Here is an 11,270-nt window from a genome sequence, read left to right as displayed (position 1 = left end):
ATGCAGGGGCCAACACTGATATTTTCACGAATTGGTAGCACCTTAGATTTTGGTATGATATATCTTCCAATTCAGTAGCTTAATGTTATATGTTATACAGTGACGATGCTATGGCTGAATTTAGGCCAAGGAGTGTTGACACGTCACATGCTACTTAAAGCATAATTAAATTTGGAAGATTTTGACTTACCTTAGGTTGTACCAAAATGTGTCATCGCACCGTCTCGGCCCGTGGACTAATAGGCGATCTATAGGCTCACAACGCATCACATCGCACCAGCGTCTTGTGGGTCACCTGGATGTGCCATTTAGAGAAGATTTCGACATTTTGCACCAATAAGACATCAAACAAAGATATTTTCTCTCAGTACAATCTTTCATGCCATGAGGCAAAACAACAAGTGTTATGTCGTATACTCTATTATTCTGTCAAAATAAAGACAGAAATGACTTGTGACTTCTCTCTCTCTCTCTCTGTCTCTCTCCCTCTGTTCAGTCCATTCAAACCTGTACAAAAATATGTATACAGTACATCCAGTTTGCTGCTAAACTACATTGTATTAAGGGGGTGACTTTGCAGATTTTTTTTTTACCTGAATCTATCATTCAATTATGAGTGTGACATGTTCAAAACTTATATAACACTTCCTCCCCGTGCATTCTGTCTCCAGAGTTCAGTTCGCTCTCACTGGCTCCGAAAGAACTTGGCCAGCCATGTGAAAAAGCAATACAAGCAGGAGAAGTGGCCCTTTAATGAGGACCTTACTGAGAACTGCCTGTGGCATTTTAGGAGAATTCACAGATAGAGTTGTGCAAGAGTAAAATGAGGGGAGATAGATCGAGTAGGTGAGGAGAGGCTTCAGCAAACATTAGATAGAGAAGAGAGAGAAGAGATAACATACAATGTCAAGGGGTTGAAAATGGAAAATACAGCTGCACATTTTTGGAGTATCTCAGCATAGCAAGGGGGGAAGGTGATTACCACTACGCCATGAGGGAGGATAAAGGCTTAAGTCTGATTTATACCTTTGTGAGCTTGTAGGTTGGCCATTTTCCGTGAGCGGCACACTCTATTTTCACGTGATCACAATGTCTCTCAGCCTTTTCAGGTTCCCTTCTGTTTGCCCATGTTCAGGTTCCATTCCCATGTTGCCATGTTCAGGTTCCATTCCCATGTTGCCATGTTCAGGTTCCATTCCAATGTTGCCATGTTCAGGTTCCCTGTTTAGCTTTCAAAGTTTGCAAGAGGGACCCGTTTTTGTCAGTGGACTGACCTCATGCTTCCTTCTATGCATGGGGAGTCCAAGCTGCTTCTTTTCACCTGACAGGGGGAGTTTCCCCGGCCGGAAGTAGTACGTGGAAGGACCATGTTCCTTTCCCCTCCATCAGGCGCCCCGGCTGGCCAGGGGGAGGCAGTTTAGAGACCAGGATTACTGCATGTTTTTTGTGAGGGTACCTACCCTAGGGGACACGTGGTGAACATGCAAACTCCACACAGAAGGGCCCTTTCGCCAACCCCGCCTCGGGTATGGGCACGTGGAGGAGAGAACTCGCCCCCAGCGCCCTCAGCGGGAATCGAACCCAGGACCTTCTAGCTGCTGTGAGGCAACAGCACTACCGACTGTGCCACCTGCCCCTAGGTTGTACAATATTGAATAAAGAAAGGTTTGGTGGAAGCTAATTTAATTACATAATTAGAACATATCTATAGTAATATAAGTCAGATTGTGTGATTCCATATTATTCCGCTCATTGTCTTCTCATAATGAAACTTTCTCGTTATTGTCTGTCAAAATAAAATATTACCCCTAGCTGTTTCCATTTGTCTCGTTAATCGATTAATCAAGTTATCGATAACCTGAAGCAATATCAATATCTTTCACACACATCTTGTACATCCCCACTCGCTCACATGCATTACACACGCACACACACACACACACACACACACACACACACACACACACACACACACACACACACACACACACACACACACACACACACACACACACACACACACACACACACACACACACCTTGACACATAATGAAGAGAGAACCAACAGAATACCCCATTAACCCCGCCCCCCCCCTCCCCCAGTCCCCCCTCATGTGATCTCACCTAATGGGCTCCCCAGTGGTAGTCTTCTGTCTAAACGCCTGCAGCTTTGATGTAATGTAATGTTGCATCTCTGCAGAGGAATCATCATCACACGTACCCTTTCTCTAGAAAGAATGAGATCAAGACAGAACAACAACAGAGTTTTTTATTAAACCACCCTTTGCGAGGCAGTACAAATAAACACATAAATAAAAACCCACCCTTCCCCACGGTCAGGTGAGAGATATTTCCTCCCACAGTTCTGCACCCCCTCCCCTCCAGGCTCTACCAAATCAATACATCATTAGCTGCCATGTCCTTCACCCCATTCCTCATCCAGTAGACCCACCACCTTCTCCGAGTACTCCTCACCCCCTCAAAGTCTACCTCTGTGTCCTCCGTGTCCTTCTGTCTTCCTTCCACTTTGTTAAAGTATTAAAAAAGGGGGATGAAACTCTAGACTGATTTTGTAGTTTGTTTTCCAGTGCAGCTTAAAAACAGATTAAAACATGTCAGGCTGCACAAGACCTTATAGTACACAGTGTCCGTGATGCAAGCAAAACAGCTGCAGCTAATCAAATTAATAATGGGTGTGTTAGATTTGTGTGCATGACCCCCTACAGTGTACCATAAGTTACAATACGGTGTAATTAGCATAAGGTGTAGGTTAGCATAAGGCAGTGGTGGTTGGCAGACCACAACCTTTTAAAGGCACAACATCTGTTAAGGCGAGCAAGATCTACCATAACCAGACAATGCACACCGGTGCCATTTGTGAATATATGAATCATTTCATATTAATAAGAAAGGTACGACTATCTGCAGAGAAAATTGTGTTGCACAGCAAACAATAATTTATGGGACTAACGTTTTGGCTAATTGGTTTTAAAAGTCAAGATGACGAAATAAAAAAAGACATGTGCACGCAATGTGGTGTCAATGTACACTGACATTAGCCTGAGACTCATTTTTTAATGGCCGTGGCTAGCGATTCAGGGCTGGGGCCAGGCTACACTGACATACCCTCTATGCTTGCACATTGGCACACCCATGGCTCTGGACACACCTAAGTGTAACACATCCATTATTAATTTGATTATCTGCAGCTGTGTTGTTTACTAGTCTGCCATGTTTTTAATCTGTAGGCTGTAGTTTTTAACCTGCACTGGAAAACAAATGACAAAATAAGCGGTGTCATGCCCCTTTATAAACCCTATACTTATATTAATAATACTGTTATTCATCGTATGACGAATAACAAAAATGGCATATCTACGTAGAAGCTCACAACGCACTGCAAAGCAGTGATCTTCTAGATCTTCTACTTTTGATCATTGGTTAATATTTTTTAACTTAAAGGTTTTACATTTTAAATGACGTTCTTCCATTTATTTTCCCCACTGAAGCCTAATTTATAGTCTGTAGCATGGTGGCGCTTGCTGAAAACAGATTTTGAAGATCAGCAAGCGACATGTCACACTGTGTGTGTGTGTGTGTGTGTGTGTGTGTGTGTGTGTGTGTGTGTGTGTGTGCATGCGCGTGTGTGTGCACGTGCGTGTGCGTGTGCGTGAATGCATGCATGCATGCATGCGAAATTGAATGCGTATTAGTCAAAGATATGGAGGGGGATGAGGGGGCCAGAGAATGGAAGAATACGGGGGTTGTGCAGCGGAGGAAAGAAGGAAAGAACAGAGCGAGGAGTGGAGGGAGAATGTGAGAGTGAGAGAAGGAGGAGGGGCGGGAGCCGGCTAGGTGAAATGAATGTGTAATTGCGTTGTCGCGGCTCAACCCTTCACCACGGCGGAGGAGTGATGGACGAGCCCCCATCCCTCCCTCCTCCTGGATGTGGTGCTGAGCCTGTGGACTGCTGTTACTGTTGTGTAAACAGAGTATGCTGTCAATATCAGTATGCAACCGCTAGCATCACCACAGCCTCTATACGGCCCACACTGTCTAACACCTGATGTGGGAATAACAGGCAAACATTAGGTCAGGGCAGGCGGTACCTAATTAGCGAATGGGCAGCAGGTGTAAATACAGGCCATTCTGGAGGGAAATGGTAACTAACTACGCCTTATGCCACCTACACGGTCTACACACCAAATTACATAAGGTGTAGTTAGCATTTCGCTCTCTTGATAACTGAGAATACTGTCTTTTTTATTTCGTCATCTTGACTTTTAAAACAAATTGGCCAAAACATATAGTCTAAACAATTAGTCATACCTTTCTTGTGAATTATTCACTTATTCTTTGTTAGCCTATAACACAATGTAAAAGTGGCAGTGGTCGTGTACATTGTCCGGTTATGGTCGATCTTTCTAGCCTTGAAAAACAGCTTAACAGATGTTGTGCCTTAAAAGGTTGCCAACCCACTGCCTTATGCTAAATAAATACACATTATGCTAATAGCACCTTATGTAGGCTATAACTTATGGTACACTGACTAGGGCAACTACAACTATGCTAACTTATGCTACCTATACATCTACAACTTGTACTTCAGTCATGGAGATGAACACTGCCTCAGCCTGCCTTCTGAACAATAGTCTGTCTCTGCTCCTCTGCTTCTGCCATTCTACCATGACCCCAAAACGGGCCGACCATTTCCTTGAAAAGCCCACGTTTCCTATGTTATTTTATTCACACCCTCCACTACACCCTCTACCACCTTTCCTATGTTATTGTATTCCACCCTCTACTCCCACTGCCTTCATTCTGATTTGGATGGAATGCCACCTCAGCACAGATGGCGATGTCGGTCTCTCTGGAGTGGTGACAGAAATGTAAAAACTAATAATAAATAATAATAAATGGATAATGAATATCCTTCATAACTTTAAGTAAAATAGAGCGTGTAGATAGAAGTGCCTGTAGAATCTAGATGGTTCATCTGTCTGCATTGCGTCTCTCTCTGTCTCTGTCTCTCTCTCTCTGTCTCTCTCCCCCTTTCTCTTTACACGGATTCACACACACACACACACGCACGCACGCACGCACACACACACACACACACACACACACACACACACACACACACACACACACACACACACACACACACACACACAATTGTTTTCATGCTGATAGTTTAGCAGCAGTTGGTGGTCTATTGGAGGCTCAAGTAAAAAGGGAGTAAATTGATTCCATAATTCTAATGTGACTGCTCTACCACACGAATTGGCAGGACCAGTAGTCCAGATGGAGAGGTCAACTTGAGAAGAGAAAGGGAGAGAGGGACCATGCCAAATTATTCATTTTCAGGCAGCAGAGAGAACATAGTAGTATTGAGCCATGCATTGGATAATCCAATTTGGAATATTAAACTACTAAAGTATATTTCAACCGGTCAATGCGATGTTATAATTATAAAAGAGAAGCATTTTCAAGATGTCAGTACAAGAGAACACGAATAATGTTGAAGTGCATCATGTCACACCAGATCCATGTGTCAGTCCTGGTGTCACAGAACCCAGAGGAAACACACTCTACTGGAGCCAATCCACAGTAAAAACAAAACAAAACAAAAAAACCTAGTTAATTTAACTCATAGAGTTGACAAATTTGAAACATTTGAAAACTCTATGAGTTAAATGAACACAGGTTATTTTACTGTCTGGGACTGTGTTCTTTATCTCAGTGGACATGAAAGTGAAAATGAAATTATATTGATTAAAACTCTCGGAAGCAGCATGCATGGCAGATCAATTTCCACCCTTGAATCTGGAGTTCAGTCCATGAGAAGTGAGTGAGTCCCAGTAGTGCTTACGGCTTACTTAAAATAACATTGTAATAAATCTCAGCTCAGCCTTGAGGGTCATACTCATATTGGGTGTTTAGAGACAAACTCTCATAAATCCTTGATTGTGACTCTTGAGACTGTGAGAGACAGCTAGCCTTCAGTGACTTGCAAAATAATAAGAAATAATATAAGAAAACATAATTTGTCAGAGGAGCTTACCAGTACCATCCTGGTAGACCAAATCGATACTACAAACCCATATGGTTATATTGCTTTGTTTCATGCTGTATAAAATTGTTCTCTTGTGAAAAACGCTAGGCTACTAGCCTACTACTGGGTGTTGAAGTGGATTTCGTTCTTTAATAGAGGGTAGTGTGGTTTCAATTTCTCACATTAAACAACACCGACATCTATCGGTAGTGGCTGAGAACACATGCAGTCACTTTACTTAGTCCTGCCCTTACTGTACAGTAGCTCTGGTCCATAGCATAGCATCACAGAGCTAGTCCTAAATCCTGTAATCTGAGCATGATACTATAGGAATGTTTAGTAGTAGCCTACTAGTACTAGTATTAGCCTAATATTAAAAATAAAAAAATTGTGTTACAAAATTGTTGTCAGAAAACAAGATGCAACACAAACACTACTAAATAAACACTTAAACACCCAGTTGGCTTGGTGATTGCAGCTTGGTAAGCAGCTGTAAAGTTTGTTTGATTGATTGATTGATTGATTGATTGATTGATTGATTGATTGATTGATTGACATTTTTATTCAGTTTGTAGAATGGTACATTTCAAACAAAAACACAAGTTAGTCAATACAAAAACTGCTTGAGGATAAAGATAAATAGATGGGACGTGTACGGGGAAACTTTTTGGGGGCCAGTTTCGAATTGCAGTCGCAACTGGGGGGTCATATTTTCACCCCCCTCCCCATCTAATTATTGGACAGTATATTAGGATATTGATATTATTTTTTATTCATCCTTAGGGCCCCAAATTATACCCTAGAAAGCACTAGTGTATATTTCAAACAGTGTTTTTTGACTGGGGAGTCATATTTTGACAACAGAAACTCCCTATCTAAAGATTGGATAGTATGGCCTGGGCCGTGGCTCAGCGGTCCAGGCACCTTGGCTGGTAATCCAGTCTGGCAGTGTGCCATGGGTTCAACTCCCTATCCCGATGGCCTTTATTGCATGTCTTCCCCCCATCTCTCTCCCCATTTCCTGTCAGCCTACTGTCTGTCCCTCCATAAAATACATAATAATAAAAATAAAAAAAAGATTGGATATAGTATTAGGATGTTTGATATAATGTTGTATTCATCATTAGGGCCCCAGTTTTTTGTCTTTTTAATTGATGACATCAGGGAAAACTAGTTCTCAACAGGCCCGAAAATTAAGGCCCTGCCCTACCTGGGCCATCATCAAACCATGCATGCACACTCAAAACACTGCCCCCGCTGCCACCCTTAGATCTCCATACGGAGCTGACCTATTCTGACATTCCATATGTTGATCCTTCCCCACCCGTCCTTCCTGTTCTGACATTCCATATATTGATCTGACCTCATCAAACCCATATGCCCAGCAGTCTGCCGTCACCCAGGCGGATGTGTGCATGCGACCTCGCCCTTTAGGCCGAGCTCATGGCTTCTTACTGTGTAATTTCTATCTATCTATCTATCTATCTATCTATCTATCTATCTATCTATCTATCTATCTATCTATCTATCTATCTATCTATCTATCTATCTATCTATCTATCTATCTATCTATCTATCTATCTATCTATCTATCTATCTATCTATCTATCTATCTATCTATCTATCTATCTATCTATCTATCTATCTATCTATCTATCTATCTATCTATCTATCTATCTATCTATCTATCTATCTATCTATCTATCTATCTATCTATCTATCTATCTATCTATCTATCTATCTATCTATCTATCTATCTATCTATCTATCTATCTATCTATCTATCTATCTATCTATCTATCTATCTATCTATCTATCTATCTATCTATCTATCTATCTATCTATCTATCTATCTATCTATCTATCTATCTATCTATCTATCTATCTATCTATCTATCTATCTATCTATCTATCTATCTATCTATCTATCTATCTATCTATCTATCTATCTATCTATCTATCTATCTATCTATCTATCTATCTATCTATCTATCTATCTATCTATCTATCTATCTATCTATCTATCTATCTATCTATCTATCTATCTATCTATCTATCTATCTATCTATCTATCTATCTATCTATCTATCTATCTATCTATCTATCTATCTATCTATCTATCTATCTATCTATCTATCTATCTATCTATCTATCTATCTATCTATCTATCTATCTATCTATCTATCTATCTATCTATCTATCTATCTATCTATCTATCTATCTATCTATCTATCTATCTATCTATCTATCTATCTATCTATCTATCTATCTATCTATCTATCTATCTATCTATCTATCTATCTATCTATCTATCTATCTATCTATCTATCTATCTATCTATCTATCTATCTATCTATCTATCTATCTATCTATCTATCTATCTATCTATCTATCTATCTATCTATCTATCTATCTATCTATCTATCTATCTATCTATCTATCTATCTATCTATCTATCTATCTATCTATCTATCTATCTATCTATCTATCTATCTATCTATCTATCTATCTATCTATCTATCTATCTATCTATCTATCTATCTATCTATCTATCTATCTATCTATCTATCTATCTATCTATCTATCTATCTATCTATCTATCTATCTATCTATCTATCTATCTATCTATCTATCTATCTATCTATCTATCTATCTATCTATCTATCTATCTATCTATCTATCTATCTATCTATCTATCTATCTATCTATCTATCTATCTATCTATCTATCTATCTATCTATCTATCTATCTATCTATCTATCTATCTATCTATCTATCTATCTATCTATCTATCTATCTATCTATCTATCTATCTATCTATCTAGTCTTCACTAGCCTACTATACACTTGCAGATATAAATAGGTTATCTGGCGCCATCTGCTGGCGGAACTGAAAAATAAAACATGCATGCGGGTTCACGTGAAGGGGAGTTGGATTCTGACGGGAGTCAGAAAATGAACACCGGTAAATGATGATGATTGGCGCACGAGGCTGTCACTTTCGGATCCCCCACAGCAACGTCATCGAATCCAAGACAGAGGATTGGCTAATGGTGCGTGTCTCTCCAGTGGTCCACTGGTCCTGATGCTGCTGTGTGAATGGTGCTCATCCATCCACATCCAGATAAGCATCAGCTGGACCGAACCGAGTGTGCATGAAACACAGACAGACGTCTCCAGGCTCCAGCAGCACTGTGCGGTTTATTATAAGGGACGTGTGACGTGTCCCTTATAATAGTCGTGCTGCTTAACGGAATACCAAAACGCTTCTTTGAGAGGGTAAGTTAGCTAGCCTATTATTGTCCGTGGTGGTCAGTTAGTTAAGTGGAGAGGTGGTGATGGGGGGGTTTGCTGCTCGCTAACCATTCGCTTACATTTTTAGTTCATAGTCCGACGGTGTCGCCAAAAAGAACTGACCTACAAGCTAACAACGCGTCGACGCGCTGTTAGCTTGTAGATCAGTTCTTTTTTTTTGGAAGGGAGTAAAGGGAGTTAAGGGACACATTCACGCGATGGACTATCACTAGCCTGTTAATTAAGCTCAAGTATGTTGATGGTAAAACGGTAAATCCTGCCGACTAGGTTAATCAAACACAGCAAGCACTTATAGCCTATCAAAATGATCAGCAGCCTATCTGTATAGGTTTGGGCTGCACGCCAATCTATTTCAAGTTAACCGGCATGATCGCTATACGGTTTATCGTGCAGCTGTGATCACAGAAACGTCCACGATCGCTGCTGGGTCGACTGCATTGCGGAGAGAACATGCCTCATAGAAAGAACAGTCACATATGACATATAAGATGAAATGAATCGGTTCAGTGCTCTCTCTGAGTCTGAGGCGTAATTCAGGGTGTTTTTTGTGGCATGGTCTACATATGCCTAGAGTGTATTATTACATTACATTACATTACATTACAGTCATTTAGCAGACGCTTTTATCCAAAGCGACTTACAATAAGTGTATTCAACATAGGTAGGGAACAAAAACTACTAATCACCAGAAGTCTTTAGTGCATTTTCTGCAAAAACAAGCAACCAAGAGTATACCTAGCGCTAAGGTAAAAGTGCAATATATCAGCTACCTATTTCCTTAACCGGATGAGACAAAATAGCTAAATCAAATGAGCATGAGCTAAAACAATTAAGTGTATCGACTAAACAAGATCCAATAAACAATACAACAATAGAAAACAAACGTTCGTACAACTAGTTAACAACAAGTAGGTCAGGCAGAGAGGAAGGGTAGTGTTTCCTGAAGAGGTGGGTTTTCAACCTGCGGCGAAATATGGGCAGTGACTCTGCTGTCCTAACATCAGTGGGGAGTTCATTCCACCACTGTGGGGCCAGAACAGAAAAGAGTCGTGACCGTGTGGATCGGCCAGAAGGACCCTTGAGTGACGAGGCAATCAGTCGCCCCGAGGTGGCAGACCGAAGTGGTCGGGCAGGGGTGTAGGCATCGACCATAGCCCGGAGATAGGACGGAGCTGTTCCTTTCACTGCCCTATAGGCTAACACCAGGGTTTTGAACTGGATGCGGGCCGCTACGGGGAGCCAGTGTAGAGAACGGAGAAGGATGGTTGTGTGGGAGAACTTGGGGCGGTTGAACACCAGACGAGCCGCAGCTTTCTGAACAAGCTCCAGAGGTCTGATGGCAGATGCCGGAGCACGTAAGATTATTTGACCACATCCTAGTGATTTTTGTAATGTGATTTTCACTTTATTATTATTATTACTACCTATTATAAGCCTATTATTAATGCTAATATGAAGCCTATACTAGAAGATGTGTTGTCAGTTGCTTTATATTATGTTATGTTATAGCTCTATAGTCATATTGTTTGATAATATATAGGCTACACACATGACATAACAGATGCTATACTGGGTTTGATGTTTCCCTGCTATCCTTAGCATTGTGTAGAACTTATTGTCTCCACTGGCCGAAGGCTTGGGGGAGAGAGTATGTTTTGCACCCTGTCCACATGTGTATGTCCGTCTGTCCATGTGTCCCCATCCGTCCGTGTGTACAGCTAATCTCCGGCCTGTTAACCCGGTCGATGCCAAACTGTGCACACACGTATTCACTCCCTGTATGCCAACCACGAACCTCTGCCCCAATTTTTCCAGAACGGCCTTATAGCGCCACCATATCTTTGATCTTTCATATTCCATTCTGATTGGCTATGATTGACATCTAAAGTTTGCACGACT

Source organism: Electrona antarctica (genome assembly GCF_951216825.1).
Source record: "Electrona antarctica genome assembly, chromosome: 2".
In the NCBI taxonomy this organism is placed as follows: Eukaryota; Metazoa; Chordata; class Actinopteri; order Myctophiformes; family Myctophidae; genus Electrona; species Electrona antarctica.
The sequence above is the reverse complement of the archived record's forward strand: the minus strand, read 5'-3'. Positions refer to the sequence as shown.